The sequence below is a fragment of the Schistocerca nitens genome, chromosome 2 (assembly GCF_023898315.1).
Source record: "Schistocerca nitens isolate TAMUIC-IGC-003100 chromosome 2, iqSchNite1.1, whole genome shotgun sequence".
In the NCBI taxonomy this organism is placed as follows: domain Eukaryota; kingdom Metazoa; phylum Arthropoda; class Insecta; order Orthoptera; family Acrididae; genus Schistocerca; species Schistocerca nitens.
This window is the reverse complement of record NC_064615.1, coordinates 726,941,474-726,960,541: the sequence shown is the minus strand read 5'-3', so window position 1 is coordinate 726,960,541 and position 19,068 is coordinate 726,941,474. Positions and strand designations below refer to the sequence as shown.

The window sequence follows — 19,068 nt, the reverse complement described above, 5'->3', positions numbered from 1 at the left end:
CTGCTCTTCCATCTTTTTCAACATGTTTTCTGTTATCCTTTCTTTTCTGGTGCTTTGGGATACTCTAATTCCTATTACTTCTTTGATAGAGTCCATGAGTCCTTCCTTCATTTTTATCCATTTGTCATTAACACTTTCATCAACACTACCTCTTTCCCATTTTTCCACAAATCTGTTTTCCAAATCTGATGCCTTTCCTACCTCTTTGAGTCTTTCTGTGTTCAGTCTTTCTTTTGCTTTGCCTCTCCAGACTTTTTTCAACTTCACTTGTATTTCTCCCACTACTAGGTTGTGGTCTGAATTTATATCCATTCCTGGATGAGCTTTGGCATTCTTCAAACAGTTTTCTTCAAACAGTTCCTAAACCTTTTTTGTATCAGGATGTAGTCCAACTGATATCTTTCCCTATTCAAATTTGATATCCATGTGTAATGTCTCCTTTTGTGGTGTACAATAATGTTACTCACTCCTAATGAATTTTCTTTTCAGAAGCTAATTAGTTATTCACCTCTCTCATTTCTTATTCATAATCTAAATTTTCCTACTGTATCTTCATCCCTTCTTTCACCTACCACTGCATTCCAGTGCCCCTTGATGATAATGTAGGCATTTCTATTTTCTTTCCACTCCCTCATCTTTATGCTGGCTGGTTGGCATGTGCACCTGTATTAACACCAAATCTTTTGAACTACCCTTCAGTCGTATCATCATCAGTCTTCCATCAATATATTGTACCTTTATTACCTTATTTTTCAGCTTTTGCCCTATCAGTATTCCTACTCCATTTTCACCACTCTTGATTTCCCCTGAGTAAAAGAGCTTATAATCTCCACTTTCTATCTCCCCATTCTCTCCCCATCTCATTTCACACAAACCAAGGGCATCTAATCTGTTCCTTTTCATCTCTTGTTTTGCATTCTCTGGCTTTCCTGCTTGCAGCAGTGTCCTCACATTCCATGTTCCAGTCATTATCTTTACTTCCTTCACTGTCCCTTTCTTCTTTTCAAATATGTCTACTCTCAATGTGTTCCCCTCTCAGAGATCCTAATGAGGGGATGTTTTAACTCTGGAATCTTTCACATGGAGAGACATACCACGTACTGCTTGGGAATGTAATGTGGTAGTTTCCCGTTACTTTCTACGTAGGCAGCAGGATGCCCAGCCTAAAATCAGCTGTTCACTATGAATCAGATGCTGTCTGTAACCGCCCCTCTGGGGTACAGTCGCTACTTGTACTCATTTTGTACCCAAAGAGAAAAGGTACCTCTTCCTCCAGCTTCACCATTCTGAAAGACTCTTTCTCTGTTGTCGCTCCTGTTGAGGTCTTATACATATTACAGGAAATGATAGGAAAAGGGCATGGTGAGGACAGGTTTGGGATAGGAAAGGGGGAGTGATAGCCCATTGTGGGACACACTTTGTCTGGCTTCTCCCCTTTGGCCTGTCCAGCTTGGGTGACCCTTGGTAGCTAAGCTAACTCCGGCATAGCCCTCTGGATCCAGAGCACACAAACCACCTCGCCCACACAGACAATGCTATGTTAAGGCGATGTCCCCTTGAGGAGATATTTTTATTCAGTTCTGTAAAATGCAAACATGTTTAAAGTAGTAATTATTCTAAGAAAATTAAGTCTAAAAATGGTTTGTCTGTTGTGGTTATTACCTTACTTTCTACAATGATGAGTTCTGTAGAGTACTCTTTACATTATTGTATACCAGTAGCTTGACTTTTTGTGGGTTTGGTTTGACAGCAAATCACTTTATTTGTAAATGTAATTTTGTTGCATTGCTTCAAATTATCACCAAGCCTTCCAGGATTTAGGTTTCTCTTGGATTCCCTGAATCATTTAAGGCAAACACTGCAATGCTCTCTTTTTAAAAAACTATTATAAAATATAAAACCCTTCCAGTTTCCATCCCTGTTTTTCCCAAATTTGAGCATGTGCTTCATCTCTAATGACTTCACCATTGATGGGACAATAAACCTTGACCTCACTTTTCTTTCACACACACACACACACACACACACACACACACACACACACACACGTGTGCACGCGAGAAAGGGGAGAGGGGGATGATGATGAGAGTAGAAAATATGACAGCGAGATTCTCTTTTTAGGAACTAGCTGGTTGCCTGGTTACTTAATTACCCCTAACCTCCTATTAGTCAGAAAAATGAATTGACTCTTATTACTAGTGGAGTCATCTTTGCATATTTTAAGTAGAGTATAAAAGTTAAAAGTTTCCCTCTAGGTGCAAGAGTACATAAATTCTTAAGTGAGCCCACTTTTGAGCAAGCAACATTAAGTTGCATAAATATTAAAAGTCATAAGTACATTCCTTAGTATTTAATACACTACTGCTACACTTGTTGATTACAATCTAGGGCACAAATTTCACTGGTGACTGCAGTCTCCCAAAATTAAAGGAGTAAGCCATCAGACTGAGTAGTGACAGTAGGATGGAAAGTGCCTCATTCTCTTCTTTTCTGCCAAGATAATCACTCCGAATACATTGTTTACATGAAGCCTTTTGCCATTACAATGTTTTAGCTAGTCAACGTTTTGTATCTCAACGTTTTGTATCTGATTAAATGTGGAACTAAATATCATCAGGATTGTCACTGATATGCATTTCGACATTGAAATTTGGGGCTTTGACACTAGTATTGGTCATTTTAAATTTCACACATCCTGCGATTCCCACACATATCTTTATGGATGTTATATCCCTTAGTATTGCCTATTCCTCAGTAAGGAACTTGTGAATATCCCAGTTCGGATGAAATTGCTGCAAGAATTCCAGAGCTATACTTATTTTTCCACTGTACACTCCCATGACCCACAGGCACTAGAGATCTCTAATTCCCGCACTTAATTTTTTCATTTAATACAGAATTTGGTTGAAATTGTTCTAGGCATTATAGAGTTTCAAATCCAACCAGTACCGTCACTTGTAGGAGTATCTTATCACACAGTTGGTTAAAAAAAATCCAGATGGTAAATTTTGTGAACCAAGTTGGGTTGAAAATCCTCCAAGGGTTCCAGGTTTATGCTGGAACACACACATTTTTATTTACACGAATGAAATGGCACAATTTCAGAGATTTTACTGGTCTCATGCAGATATGATTTTATGTATTATATATTGAAGCTGTGAGTGAAAATTTATACCAAGGCCAGGAATCAAACCTGGGTCTCGTGCTTACTAGGCAAGTGCCCTAGCCATTAAGCCACCTCAGCCCAGTGGTTCACACAACTGCATGGGTTACGCTGGCATGGTTCCCTCCTCGATTCAAATTCTCACTGCCATCCCAGTCCACTTTAAATTCCCCTTACACATGAACAAAGTTGCTGAGGCTTTCCATGTTGTGCAATAGCACCTCAGCATCGAACCGCTGTGCCAAAGTGGCTTAGTGGCTAACACACCTGGCTTGTAAGCAGGAAATCCAGGTTCGTTTTCCAGCCTTGGTACAAATTTTCACTTGCTGTTTCACTCTGTGTACATAAAATCAGTTTTATTAATGTTTTTTGAACGTTACATGCATTTCCACAGTCCACATAGCTTGAAATTCACAGGAGTTGGAAACATCATACGTGTTCTTGAAGTGACAATACCAATGAGTGTGTGCTGATAGAAAGAAGAATGAATGCTCCTTACCAATTGATGTAAAGTCACAACTGACAGTTAATGTCAAAAGTGCTCTTGCTTTAGTTAGTTTTTTACATGTTCTATGTAGCAACATGCTGGTTTACAAATAAGCACATACACATCAGTACTGATGACAGCGTGCATGAACATATCTTGAACGCTGAGGGTGCCTGACAAATAGGCTAACCATATTCGCCAAGCTGACCTAGTGTATGTAAGTCACTTGTATCAAGCACAGACAGTTTGAATGGATAATTTTATAAATTACACTGGTGTTATTTTATGGTCGCATGAAGTAGGCAGTGGTTTGAAAATGAACAAACTCAATTGAATCTAGTCATCATCAAGGAGTGTGTATGCAAAGGTGACAGGAATTTGAATAAATAAATAAGTAAATAAAGGACAGTTTCTGTATTGTGCAAACATGGCTACATGCTGAACATTTATTTAACTAGACTCTTTGTTTTAACCTTAATCTACAACAAAGTCTGATAAATGTAACCCAACTGCATACACACTATCTACTCAGACGTTCATCCATGGAATAGACTGTGTTGTCAAGCACAAACTGTTTCAGATTATTTTTAAAACTGTGTAAGCACTTCCAATTCGTGAGGGATGCGGTCAAATATTGTTATAGGTGCATACTTTCTTCCTGCGTGTGCAAGACTAATGTTAAGTTGTGAGTAATGGAGACCACTATTGCTTCTAGTGTTACATTTATTAATGCTGTTATTACTTTCAAGGTGTGCCTGATTCTTCACTACAAACATCATAATAGAGTAAATGTATGATGAGGGTGTTGTTAGTATGCCTAATTTTTTAAACAGTGTGTGCATGATGTTTGTGGGTGGAACCAGAATTATCCTTACAGCAAGCTTTTGTGCAAAGAATACTTTGTGTCTAGGTGTGGAATTCCCCTAGAAAATTATTCCATATTACATCAGTGAAAGGAAGTATGCAAAGTAATCTCTTATTATAATGCTTTAGTCACCAAAATCAGTAATTTACAAAGTGGAGTTTTTATTACAAAGAGATAGATGGGTGGTGTTTAGGTAGGCAGTAGAGATGGATAGGTGGTTGGTGTAAAAGGTTTGTAGTATAGATCGTAAACTGACTGACTGTTCCATGTAAGATTTGAAGTTGCAGCAAGATAGTATTACTTGATCATGAATGAATGAACTTATTATAAAGAAATATGTTAGTGTCATATGATTTGAGGTTACCACATACCCTATATCTTCATCAGTTTTAGAGGAAGTTATCTGTTTACAAAGCTGGTATCTTCAGTGGCATCTTCAAGAAACAAAGCAGTCTGTTAACAGGGTAGTGACAATTTCGGAACAGAATATTAATATTATCACTTTTTCGGTTTACTGCGTGCAATAATTTATATATGTTAAGCACTTTTCTATTATCTAGTCTGTTGTTTTGCTTTTCTGCATTAGTATTGTACCATAATATTAGCTACCAAATTTTTGTACAGATGCTTCTTGTTTGTACATTTTGTAAATTGCATTCTTTGCTGAAATTTCCTTTGAAAAACTCATCCTTTGACATTATGGATCACTTTTTTGGGCCAGTTTTGATGTAATGAAGAAATCATCTACGGATCTGCAAATGGGGGGAAAACAAAGAAATTTCTGTGATAATGCAAAATTACTGAAGGATTATCACTGGAAATATATGGGGTGTCCCAGGAGGAATGGTCGGTATTCAGGGACATGACAGGAATGACATTTTGCAGCAAAACAGTGTAGTAAAAACATAGATGAAGTGCATATCTGTGGATATTTTTCATGTTCCCTACTGTAAAAAATATCTCTTCTGCTGAAAAAGTGCTCATAGCTCTTAAGGTGTGCGTTTTAGAGCATGTTTACTAGACCTTTCTTCTTTGAATAATTGTCCTTTCACATCCGTGAAGATTGACATTCTTCCTGGACATCCTCTGTAGCCAATAGTGCCAAGAGGAAAAAATTAAATATCATGAACTTTGTCTGTTTTTGATCTGAAAATGATCTGTTCATCCAGCTGAAATCATTTGTTGGAAGAATGATATATTATTTCAATGTATAAATGTAGACTGGGTTTCTCAATACATCATGTCTTCTGTTGCTATATTTTATTTTGTTTGCGTTCATGTAATGTGCATAGCAATCTACTAAATTTGATAGAGAGGAGGCTTTTGTTATGTAATTAGGCTTAAATGTGGGGTATTGATGAAAGCTATCAATCAGGTTGCAAACTGGTTTTCTCATGCATTGACTGATTTTACTGCCTGTGCACAGTCTGAAAGTTTTACTCTTGGAAGTAAAATATTGAACCTACTACAAACAAATCAATCACGTTGTGTCTGTTCATCAATGTATTCAGTCAGTCACTCAAACTGCTAAAGACTGATGTCAATCTTCCAATAATGTTGTCATCAGTTTGTCATAAACCTAAGTGAACTTCCACTACAGTGAAGTATAGGGTTCATGTTAAGAAAGACATTTGCATCTGATTATCGTATTTTAGCTTGTTGGAAGCTAAAGTAGTTCTTTTGAGGCTCCTGCTAGGTCATTTTCGTCATTTTCCTTTTAATAGCCTTAAACTGCCTCTCAGTATTTCTGGCATTATTTTTGAACAAGTAAGAAAGATAAGGTGTAGCTCATATATAGTTTAGCATCATAAAGAAAATTTCAACATATATCTTGTTAATACAGATTTCATCCTGCCCTTCTAGCCATTTCATTCAGCTGTGTAATCTTCCTTTTCTTTCACCACTCATACATTCTCTGTGTATCTTAAATTAATTCCCATCATTCTATTTGTACTTTGCTGCACACATTCCTTCTGTGATATTAAGTCATTCACTGAGTTACTAATTGGGGAGCAGTGTATTTTTTCTCCTAAAACTTTATTCCAGTTACATGCCTACCGGGTTTCTCATACATCAGCTTGTGTGTTCCAGCATAAACTGTACATTTTTTCATTGTATGTTGTGTTCTGTGCTACTTTTCCAATGCACTTGAGATTATTTGTGCAATTGATTTAGCCCTTATTAACTGAAATATATTTCTTTTGTTATAATTATATCTTCATTTGTCCTTTGTTCCTGCAGTACTTTCAACCTTTGAATTTCTTTCTCTGCTTCTGTGTGACATGAAAATATCTGCAAATAATATTACTTTAGCTCTTTCTTTAAATAATTCTGTTTCCTGTTTTTGTGTTTTAAAAGTAAGCATTGCTGGTCCCTTGGTGGTCATAATTCACTCACACCCAGTCCCTAGTGCTTTTCAGTTTTTAATTTTTTAAATTGTTGTCGAAATAAATGTCCAAATTTCTTATATCAATCCCCGATATGATATGCCCTAGCAGTTTGTTTTGTTTTAATCAAAAGTAATTATTTTTGTATGAAAACACCAGTTGTGGTGTTGGCAATATTACATAGAGATTGGAAGAGAAGTTCATTGCAGTATTGGGATAAAAATCTTTAGATTGTTACAAAAAATTAAAATAAAATTGAAAAGAAGAATTTACGTGTAAAAAGTCAATCCTTCCATAGCTAAATTTATAAAGATACAGTTTGTGTCACTGTAAGCAATTTTGTTGTGAAGTTGCTTCACATATGTGTTCAAAGAGCACACCACTAGAAATGTTTTTTTGAAGATTCTGCAGAAATTTAGAGGGAGAACAAATCTGATTTTTTATGTCTAATAGGGCTGTACCTACAAAAAGTCTGTGGTATTTTAACAAGCATTTGGGTTGGTCATCTCATAGTTATTTCTACTTTTGCCCAAGTAATATTGTGTACCACTTTGCTGCTTCTGCTGTGTCAGTGTAGGGCATCATTTTTATCTGCGTTGTAAGCTAGTATTCTGTCATAACATTTCCTTTCATATTATTATTTATTTTTCATATCTTGTTTCACAACCTACTTTAGACTACTTTTCAGAAGCAACATTTTAGTAGTCCACCATATTTGATGCGGTATCAAATAGTCTCTTTGATTTTCTTCTTCTCATCCATGTCTTCTTCATTTTTAATTCTAGTGCTATTGTTTTTAATTTGATACTTGTGTTTCTTAGTTATGCATACATCCTTTGTTTTTCTGAGGACAAATATCTGTTTGCATTTTGTTAACTACAGTGCCACAAGATCTGCTATGCTTCCTTTATTTCACTACAGAAGTTTTGTTGTGGGAGTTAAATAGTCTCTTATTGCAAACACGTGTTTCAGTACAATTAATTTTTGGCAAGAAATTGTGGTTTGTACCTTCCCTCCATCCCTTTCCACGAGACTAATCTGAGTTGACTCCTCCCTCCCCAACAGCTCATATTCTGGGTAAACTCTTGGTTTGGACTTATGGTAACTGTGCATAAGCAGTAAATGTTTTGTCTGGTGGCAATTAACATGGCTGTATTGGTTTGCATTTTTAAAACAATACTACTGATTTTCTTGTGATAGCTCTTGAGATATCATATTATAAATGAATAAGTGGAATATCCATGATGTGTTACTAATAGATCCATGTCCTCTGTAAGTTTTTTAAATATAAAAAGATGAAATTTACCTTCCTCGTTCACCATCTAATAGCTGATGTTTGGCTGGATGAGTATATTCATCATGACTATGCGGATATTGACTAAAACTTCCTTCAGGTTTGTTTCTGTCAGGAACAATGTGCTCCATGACCATATTAATGAGATCCTAAATAGGAGGAAGGGCAGCATCAGTCATTAATTTTTAATCTGGTCATTACAGATTGATTTCAGCTACTGTGTAACTGTCTTTGGTGCTACACGAATAAAAGAACATAATGAGAACCAAGCATTAAAATATACATTAAAACCAGATCACAAATACATTTTCTGGTAAAACATAAATCTACATACCAATTACATCCAAATCATGACGACTCATCATAAATAAAATTGCACGTGGAACTACATTGACATTACAGATAACAAACAGTTAAACTGAGCTTGCTGCTTACATTTCCAATCACCTAACCTCAGTGTTTGATGTTAATGGTAACTAGAGCTCTCTTTATTACTGTCATTTGTGTACTACTACATTTTTAAAAAAATAAAACAGGGTAGCTGTAATAAAATTACAATGACACCCTTAAATACCAAAAAACAGACAGTAATTATGTTAAAACCAAGAGGAATAATCAACATGTAGGTGTCGCAAATTGAAATACTAGTAACATTTGTTTCTTTACAAAAAACAAAAATCAAACCTAATATTAAAAAGAAGTTATACATTATTGGGGACATATTGCACATTGAATGCATAATTCTCTATTCCAACTTGGCTTACATTCTGAAAAGTAATTTATATGATTGTCAAGTACGAACCAGTGTTTAAGATCTCAGGGTAGGACAGTGTATAAACTGACTTATAAGAACTTATCACTGTTTATTATAGAAACATATGTAACTTGATTTGGTGCTAATAATAATAATAATAATAATTCAGATGTGTTCACTGTCAATGGCTACTGGGAAAATGACTTGGTTTGTAATCAATGAAATTTGTTCTCACTTAATGAGCCATTGCATGGCAGTACATAGAGCATTATGTACGAGGTGTTGCATGGCCTTCTTTGGTTCTCTAAAAGCCCCTTACTTTGGTTAAATAGATGGCTTTCGAAAAGCTCCCAAAATTGGCTGCTTCTAGGAAATGAGCAAGGTAGCATGGGGAGATCCTGATAACAAAATATCTCCATTTCCTCAATGAGATCCAAAAATTCGTCCTTTCCCTCTAAGAAAAACTTCTGTGTCAACAAGATGGGCAGAAAAATTTTATTTTTCTGCTATATCTCCCCTGAAAGAATAGAGATGTTTTGTTATCAGAGATCTCTCCATGCAACCTTACCCAATGAGTAGGTGGCAATGAGAATCATTCGATTTTGGGATCTTTTCAAAAGCCACCTATTTACCAAAAGTAAGGGGCTTTCAGAGGACCAAAGAAGGACATGCAACACCTTGTAAATATGGCTCTATGTAGTGCTGTGCGATGGCTCATTAAGTGAGAATAAAATTCATTGCTCACAAACCAAGCCATTTTTCCAGTAGATACTGACAGTGTATGCATCTGTATTATTATTGTTGTTATTAGCACCAAACCAAGTTACATATGTTTCTATAATAAACAGTGATAAGTTCTTATAAGTCACTTTATACACTGTACTACCTTGAGATCTTAACACTGGTTCATACTTGACAACCATATAAGTTATTTTTCATAATGTGAGCCAAGTTGGAAAAGATAAATATGCACTCAGTGTGTGATGTGTATCCATAATGTATAAATGTATAACTTGTTTTTTTTCTTTAATATTAGTACTGACTTTAGCATTTTTGTACAAAAATGAATGTTACTATACTTCAGTTTGTGCTACCAATTTTTTTTTTTTTTTTAAACGTCTAAGTCCATTGGGAACCATGTGCTCCGCAACTTTATTATTGTCAATATATTTTGGATAATTGGCAGCATTGCTTGCTGCCACAGTCAACCAAAATTGATCTGTAAAATAAAGAATTTCAGTATTTACAACCTATGTTGCCAATCATCCAAAATATTTTGACCTACATCTGGATTATTCCTTCTGATTTTAACAAAATTATTGAATGTATTTTAGTACGTAAGGGTGCCATTGTAATTTTTTTATAACTACTATATTTTATTTTTTAAAGAATGTATTGCACAGATGCCAATAATAAAGAGGGCACTAATTACTATTAATATGGTGCATTGAAATATAAGCAGCAAACTCAGTTTAACTGTTTGTTATCTGTGAAGTCAATCTAGTATCATGTGCAATTTTATTTGCAATGACTCGTCATGACTTAGATGTAATTGGTAAGTTAAATTTATGGTTTACCAGGTGATGTATTTGTGATCTGGTTTTAATGTGTATTTTAATATTTGGTTCTCATTATGTTCTTTTATTTGTGCAGCACCAAAGAAAGTTTCATAGTAGCCAAAATCAATCTGCAATGAACAGATAAAAAATTTATGACTGATGCTGCCCTTACTCCTATCTGGTAATGGGAGCTGTAATGACTCTTCGCTGAAATCTTCTGTATGTTGTAACTTTTAAATGAAGAATTTGGAAAGTAAAAATAAAACTGAAGAATGATTCCTTATTGAAGAGAATAAGTCATCTGGTGAAAATTTGGATTCAGATAGAAAATAATTGGGATAAAGATGAAAAAAAGAAACTGAAAGGGAAAGACTTATGAATTTATGACTGAGTATTAGGTACCTTATAGTTTTAATTATAATTTGGGTGCCAGTACATAGTTCTGGTGATAAGCCAATGACTTACCATAATTAGCCTCTGTTCCCTTAGCTTTATTAGCTTATATTTATTGATGTTGATGGTACAGCTCATGTTTTTCATTTACATTTATCAAGGAAGTATGGGCATAACCAACTTTAGAATGGTGCATACTTGTGTTATGTGATGTGCATGAAGGAGGCATGTGAAATGTTGCAGCAGTAAATATGCATCTTGCGGAATATTGCCTGTGTGACATATAACGATAACAGGATGATACCATATTTATAAAAAAAGAAAACATTGGCATACAAGAAGCTGTGAACCCATATTACAAAAAATTAGTATAAGATAAATGCTGAATGTTGTATCGGATAATGATGATATGAACAGCCAACATAGATTTATTTCCATAGTTTGTGATGTTACATATTAATTCGTGTAGTTAATGATTGCTTTTACTGTAGAATACCAAGGAGAGTCAGCCACTTGTTCTCAAAAACTCACTGTCCAAAATATTAAAGTTAGCAGATGTGTTTCTCACTGCATTGGATTAATTTTTATAGTGTGTTAGATTGAACATATACAATACCTGCCAGTGGTCTGACAATTCCAAAAGTGGAAGATGAAGCCTATTTCAATAGTATATAATTATTTTGCTGTGATTACTGGGAACGAAACACATGTTCCCTTATATAAAACAAACGGTGTAAGTGAGAAAAAGATGATAAGTGTTGGACTACAATTTCACAGAAAAACTAAAATCTGCAGTACAGAAGATGACTTGTTTGTCCAATGAAGCATATAAATTATACAATGTGCAACAGAAATAAAAAGTAGATGTTTTAGTAATAACTGAGACTAAAAACAATGTATAAAAGAAATCAAAGATAGGTACATCTGTAATTGAACAGGCAAAAATTTCAGAGCCAGATCTGGATCTACATTGGGAGGCAAAACTTAAGGACATGCGCAAAACTTAAGGACGAAAGTAACTTTTGCATGATGTGACACTGCCAAGTAACCAAGGTCAATGAAAACTGAATTATTCATACAAAGAACTGCCACAGTATAGTACAGAAGGTAACTGAAAGAAATGCACAGTGAAACAAATAGAAATGACATTTTTACTCAAAGAGAATTATTGCGTTGAAGTCAGTACCATTTGTTATGGTTCTCTGGAGATTAAGAAAGGAGGGACATTGTTGTTAATAAGGTATGTGATCACCATGGATGGGAATGCATTCTCTGCAATATGCTTCCATGCTGGCCACAAAATTGGTAAAGAATTCTTGTGGTAGAGAATAACAAATTATTTAGGAATAAAGAGATGACTCACCGGAAGGCAGATGCGCTACATTGTCAACAGATACACAGATAAAAGGTACAGAGGTTTGCTTTGATAGCTTTCGGAATGAAATTCCTTTCTCAAGCTTCAAGCTATAGGAGAAACGTGCGCCACACACACACACACACACACACACACACACACACACACACACACACACACACACACACACACACCTGTCTTCCTACATTGTGCTCCTGACTGCCAGCTCTTTCCTGGCCCACAGTGAATGGTAGGTGGGGCTGCAGGGTAGGGAGGGAGAGGGGCGGGAGGCAGGGACGAGTTCGGGGGAAGTGTCTAGCAGCTCGTGGGAGAGTGGGGAGCTGCCCATGGGTAGATAGGGGTGCAGGTAGAGAAGGTAGGTGGCAGATGGTTGAGCATGTGATTTCACAGACTAGGGTGTGAGATGGCAGCACACAACTAGCTGACACGTGTTGGGCAGGTGTACTGGGAAAGGGATGGTGTATGGGAGTGCGCCCACACGCACACACACAGATACATATTATTGGGTGGGGGGTGGGAGGACAGCAAGTTACTCGTACCCTATGGGCTAAACCTAAGGTAACTCAGTCCCCCCCACTCCCACCCACGTGTGTGTGTGTGGGGGGGGGGGGCGTGCGCGTGCAGCATCCCTTTCCCATAACCCCCACTCCACACATGTCAGCTAGGTGTGTGCTGCCTTCTCACACCCTAGTCTGTGAAATCGCATGCTCAGCCATATGCCACCTGCCCCCTCTATGTGCACCTCTAGCTAGCCCACAGACAGCTCCCCACTCTCCCACAAACTGCTGGACACTTCCCCAACCCCGTCCCTGCCTCCCGCCCCTCTCCCTCCCTCACCCCACCACACCCTGCAACCCCACCTCACCTCAGTACACTCACCATGGACCAGGAAAGAACTGGCAGTCAAATGAGCACAATGTAGTGGACAGGCGTGTGTGTATCTGTGTGTGTGCGCGTCTGTGTGCATGTGTGTGTGTGTGTGTGTGTGTGTGTGTGTGTGTGTGTGTGTTTGTTTGTTTGTGGGCGCGTACTTTTCTTTTACAGCTTGAGAAAGGGATTTCATTTGAAAGCTAGCAAAGCAAACCTCTGTACCTTTTGTGTGTGTGTCTGTCAATGATGTAGCACTTCTGCCTTCTGGTGAGTCATCTCTTTATTCCTAAATAATTCATTATTCTCAACAAGAACTTTCTGTGCACTATAATTCTTGTGGTAGGGCATTTCAGTCCTCAACCAGCATGGCTGACAATTGCTTACGGTCATTTCGCTTATGGATATGCTGCAGTTCATCTCCCCAATACATGCTTGATGCTGGACATACCCTGATGTGGTGATAAGTGATAACGCATAATGTACCTGGGAACATTGTTGAACATCGTTTTAGTGGTCCAAGTGATATGATGTGGGGAGGCATAATGTTGCTTGGGCTAACTGACCTCCAGACCTTCGAACACGGTAGACTCACCAGTCAGCATAGTTGTGACACTGTACCCCCTTCAGGGATGCATTTGGCTCTGACTTCATTTTTGTGGTAACAATTTGCGACCACATCAAACACACAGTTGGAGGATCTCTTGGAATGGGAGGATATTCAGTGAATGACTGTTCTGCCCATGACCTCGACTTAAATCCCACTGAGCATGTGTTGGATGCATTGGACATGTCCACAGTAGTAGTAGTAGTAGCTTTATTCATCCGTAGATCTCTTTTTACGAGGATATAGGACATGTCAAAATATTTACAAGTTTCGACCAATTTAAATTAGCTATATACAGTCTACTAATTAGAGACAATCACTGGATTTATTCCTGTTATACAACTTCTTTTTACAGATAACTTATTAAATAATGTAATGCCACAGTGTTCACTTATATCTCACTATCATTCACACACACTATACGCACATAGTTTCATAACACTTCTCTCACTACACACGCACACACACACACACAAACACACACACACACACACACACACACACACACACACACACACACACACTGGTGATCTCTGGGGCATTTTCTGTACCGCTTCATCCGTTTTGCTATCCTGAAAAATTTAGTCAGCATCCCTCCATAATGAGTGAGATGTTGAGCTCAGAAAGTGGAAGAGGTGTTAGTACAGTGCTATCCATACCTTGGGGGTAGATTAGATTAGATTAGATTTACTTTCATTCCAATTGATCCGTAGTGAGGAGGTCCTCCAGGATGTGGAACATGTCAGAAAAACAACAATACATGACAAATATTTACAATTAAAACAAATAAGCTAATGTACCATTCCACAGGTCCCAAGTGGAATAATCGTCATTTTTTAATGAACACTAAGAGTAATTTTACAAATACTAATGCACTGAATTTAAAATAAAAAAGTTTTTTATTTATTTATAAGGTAATACAACTACTGTAATACTTATTTACAATGAACACATTACTGCACTGAAATGGTGCAGAAGTTAGATTATACTAACACATTACTGCACTGAAATTGTGCAGAAGTTATGTTGTACTTATATACAAATCAGTTGGTTTTACTAAGAAATTCATCAATGGAGTAGAAGGAGTTGGCCACCAATAAATCCTTTAGGCTTCTCTTAAACTGAATTTCATTGGTTGTTAAGATTTTTATGGCTGCTGGCAAGTTATTGAAAATGTGTGTTCCTGAATAATGCACACCTTTTTGTACAAGACTAAGTGACTTTAAATCCTTGTGAAGATTATTCTTATTTCTAGTATTGATTCCATGAATTGAGCTGTTGGTTTGAAAAAGTGATATATTTTTAATGACAAATTTCATTAAGGAATAAATATATTGGGAAGCAGTAGTTAGTATCCCTAGTTCCCTAAACAGGCTTCTGCAGGATGTTCTTGAGTTCACACCACATATAACTCTCACTGCACGTTTTTGTGCCCGGAAAACTTTAGCTTGGCTTGATGAATTACCCCAAAAAATAATCCCATATGACATTATGGAATGAAAGTAAGCATAGTATGCCAGCTTTTTCATTTTTATATCCCCTATGTCTGACAAAATTCGCATTGCAAACAGAGATTTGTTAAGACGCTTCAGCAGTTCTGTGGTGTGCTCCTCCCAGTTGAATTTATTATCAAGCTGTAATCCCAAGAATTTAACACTGTCCACTTCTTCTATCTTCTTGTCATCGTATGTTAGACATATATTCTTGGGACACCCCTTACAAGTTCTGAACTGCATGTAGTGTGTTTTTTCAAAGTTTAGTGACAAAGAATTGGCTAGGAACCAGTGATTAATGTCCACAAATATTTTATTGGCTGATCTTTCTAAGACTACATTTGACTTGCTATTTATTGCAATGTTTGTGTCATCGGCAAACAAAACAAACTTGGCATCTGGTAATGTTACTGATGAAAGGTCATTGATATACACAAGAAATAGTAAGGGCCCCAAAATGGAACCTTGTGGGACCCCACATGTAATTAGTTCCCAGTTGTATGAGGCCTGATAGCTTGATACATGTCTCTTTCCTAATAACACCCTTTGTTTCCTGCCAGAGATATAAGATTTGAACCATTTTGCAGCATTTCCTGTTATACTATAATATTCTAGTTTACTTAAAAGGATATTGTGATTTACACAGTCAAATGCCTTTGACAGATCACAAAATATACCAGTTGCCTGCAATTTTTTGTCTAATGAATTAAGCACATTTTCACTGTAAGTGTAGATAGCCTTCTCAATATCAGAACCTTTTAGAAATCCAAACTGTGACTTTGACAGTATGTTATTTGAGATAAGATGGTTATAAAGACGACTGTACATTACTTTTTCGAAAATTTTTGAGAATGCTGGCAACAGTGAAATTGGACGGAAATTTGATGCTATTTCTTTATCTCCCTTCTTAAACAGTGGCTTAACTTCAGCATATTTCAGCCATTCAGGAAATATTCCACTAATAAACGACTGGTTACACAGATAGCTTAATATGTTACTTAGCTCAGAATCACATTCTTTAATTAACTTTGTTGATATTTCATCATACCCACTAGATGTTTTTGATTTTAAAGATTTTATGATGGACATTATTTCTGTTGGGGTAGTGAGGGTCAAATTCATATTAAGGAAGTTACTTGAAATGTCTGGTCTAAGGTAATCCATAGCAGCATCTACTGAACCTGACAACCCCATCTTGTCAGTAACAGTTATAAAATGTTTGTTAAAAAGTTCTGCAACACTATACACATCTGTCACCAATGTATCATTTACTCTTAATGCTATTTGTTCCTCTTCATGCCTGGTTCTACCGGTCTCCTCCTTCACTATATCCCATATTGTCTTTATTTTGTTATCTGATATGACTATCTTTTCCTTGTAATATATTTGCTTTGACATCCGTATTACAGTCTTTAATATTTTGCAGTATTTCTTATAATGTGCTATAGCATCAACATTGGAAATGTTTCGGAGTGACAGATACAGTTTTCTTTTTGTTTTACAAGATACCCCTATTCCTCGAGTAATCCATGGCTTCTTTTTAGACTTTGCTCTAACCTTGGTAAGTTTTGGGGGAAAGCAGTGTTCGAATAAGGTAAGCACTTTATTAGCAAAAATGTTATATTTTTCATTCATGCCATGAACGCTGTAAACATCAGTCCAGTGAATGTCTCTGAGGAGTGTCCTAAAATAATCAATTTTTGGCTTACTGATTACCCTTTTGAGCTCAGATTTAACAGATTTTAGATCCTGTTCAGTATTAACATTTAACAGAAGGAACTGCATGTCATGGTCTGAGAGGCCATTGACTATTGGTTTTGTAATATAATTTTGTTCATTGGACTTTTCTATAAAGATATTATCAATGGCTGTTTGTGAGCAAGTGGCTATCCTAGTGGGGAACTTTACTGTGGGAATTAAGTTGAATGATAGTGTTACTAACTCAAACAAGTTCTTATTGGGAGAGTCTTTAAGGAAATCTACATTGAAATCACCAGCAACTACTATTTCTTTGTTTTTGGTTGTTAAATGGGCCAGTACAGCTTCAAGGTGGTTGACAAACAGATTAAAGTTACCTGCAGGTGCTCGATATACACTTAATATTATGAAGGATTTTTTGTGAAATTCTAATTCTGTTGCACATGCTTCCATATGCTGTTCTAGGCAAAATTTGTGAATGTCTATGTTCTTAAATTTATGACAGTTCCTGATGAATGTGGCAACTCCTCCTTTCTCCATTTCTGATCTACAAAAGTGAGATGCTAACCTAAACCCTGTAACACTTAAAAGTTCTATACCAGTGGTCACATGATGTTCAGAGAGGCAGATTATGTCAGCTGGGTTTGAAGACTCTAATTCATCTATGCAGATAGTTAATTCATTAATTTTATTTCTCAGTCCTCGAATATTTTGATGCAATAAAGATAGCTGACATTTCTCATTGACTGAGTTAAGATTGGGTGGAGTTAAAATATCTGCTGACAGTTGAAAATTCTTAACCAATGGCTGTTTATGCTGATGTAATAAGCTGGAATTATGTTTTTTGATTTCTTTCTCAAACTGGAGATTTGTCTCAGTTCTAACCTCTCTTAAAATTTGCTTTCTTTCTGTCCTCCCTACCCTAAAAAAGGGTCTTTTCTGAATCCTATAACCACTGGTATTTTACCACTCATGATAGTGCCTCCCCCCTTTAACTTTCCTGCTATTTCCCCAGCCAATTTACCCTTCCCCTTCCTGTTGAGGTGAAGGCCATGCCTAGTATAATCCCACCTACTGAGAGAATCAACAGGAACCACACCAATGTGTGACCCCGCACCCGACATGAGCAGCCGTTCCAGCTCCAAATTAACTCTCTTGACAGAAGAGTTCAAATGAGGTCGGTCATGGCGCCCAAGAACAGATACAAACTCAACACTAGTATGCTTCGATGCTGACGCAATCTTCGCCAGGTCACACTCTATACTGTACCCAGGATCTCTGTCAATACTGTTACCTGCCCCACCCACTATAACCACGGTGTCTTCCTTAGTGAAATCTTTGCAAAGTGATCCTAAATCCTCTGTCACCTGCTCCAGACCAGCACTAGGTTTAAAAAAATTGGTGACCTGGTATTCTGATCCTAGTTCATCCTGCAAAAGTTGGCCAACACCTCTTCCATGGGAACTACCTAACAACAACACTTTCTTTCTCTTTACTGATTTCCCTACATTCTTACTTTTCAATTTGCTGCTGAAAGTTTGTTGTGCCCTGTCTACACCTGCAACTGCTTGAGGCTCACCAGCTTCTAACTGAAGCAACAGGTCAAATCTATTTTCCACATTCACCATAAAGCTGTCAGACAAAGTTCTAGGCCTGCTCCTCCTGCTGCCTGTTGCCACTTCCCACCTCTCTTTACCCTTCTCCCTCCTTAACCTGTCAAGATCTCCCCTGGCCTTGTCTAACTCAGCCTGAAGGGCGGCAATTTTCCCCTCCTGTTCTAGTATCTTCCTATCTCTACTACAAATCCTACAAAACCACTGATGAGTCTCATTTACTTCCCCAATTCCCACGCCACTACAGTCACCCACATGGAAAAAACTACAGCACCCATCACACCAAAGCCCCGACCTAACAATTCTACGGCAAGTCAAGCACTTTTCACTCATGATAAACGTAATAGTTTATTAAGAATAAGTCAGTTAAATTACAGATAAACACGAAAATATGGTTACACAAATTTGGCCTATACGCAACTGTGTGTAAACAAAAACAAAAGTGCAAAGTTTCTGAAACAACAACTTAAACTTTACGCTACTTTCCGGAAATGCTAGTTAAATAATGAAGAG

General features: G+C 37.0%; 1 protein-coding gene and 1 non-coding gene across 6 annotated transcripts in view; one reads left to right on the top strand and one right to left on the bottom strand.

Annotated features, from left to right (window-relative positions):
* LOC126236925 (E3 ubiquitin-protein ligase CBL) overlaps positions 1-19,068 on the top strand; it is a 205,564-nt gene that overhangs the window by 65,426 nt on the left and 121,070 nt on the right. The gene's annotated exons all lie outside the window — the stretch shown is intronic.
* On the bottom strand, positions 3,173-3,244 carry Trnat-agu (transfer RNA threonine (anticodon AGU)). The gene has a single exon. It is a non-coding gene; the product is annotated as a tRNA-Thr (tRNA).